This window comes from Otolemur garnettii, unplaced genomic scaffold (assembly GCF_000181295.1).
Source record: "Otolemur garnettii isolate 467f Iridium unplaced genomic scaffold, OtoGar3 scaffold00067, whole genome shotgun sequence".
Lineage (NCBI taxonomy): Eukaryota > Metazoa > Chordata > Mammalia > Primates > Galagidae > Otolemur > Otolemur garnettii.
Window position 1 is genome coordinate 3,967,584 of NW_003852462.1, and position 286 is coordinate 3,967,869.

Here is a 286-nt window from a genome sequence, read left to right on the forward strand (position 1 = left end):
CGCCTCCCAAGTAGCTGGGACCACAGACGCCCGCCACAACGCCTGGCTATTTTTTGGTTGCAGCCGTCATTGTTGTTTGGCGGGTCCGGGCTGGGAATTCGAACCCGCCACCCTAGGTGTACGTGGCTGGCGCCTTAGCCAGTTGAGCCACAGGTGCCGAGCCCCCTCGCCCATTTTCCTCGTTCCCTCCCCCCGAACTTGAATTGAATTGAGTTTTTCTCCCGTGTGAATTAGATCCACTGACTTCATATTGGTATTGAGTATATTGGATATTTGCTTCTCCATT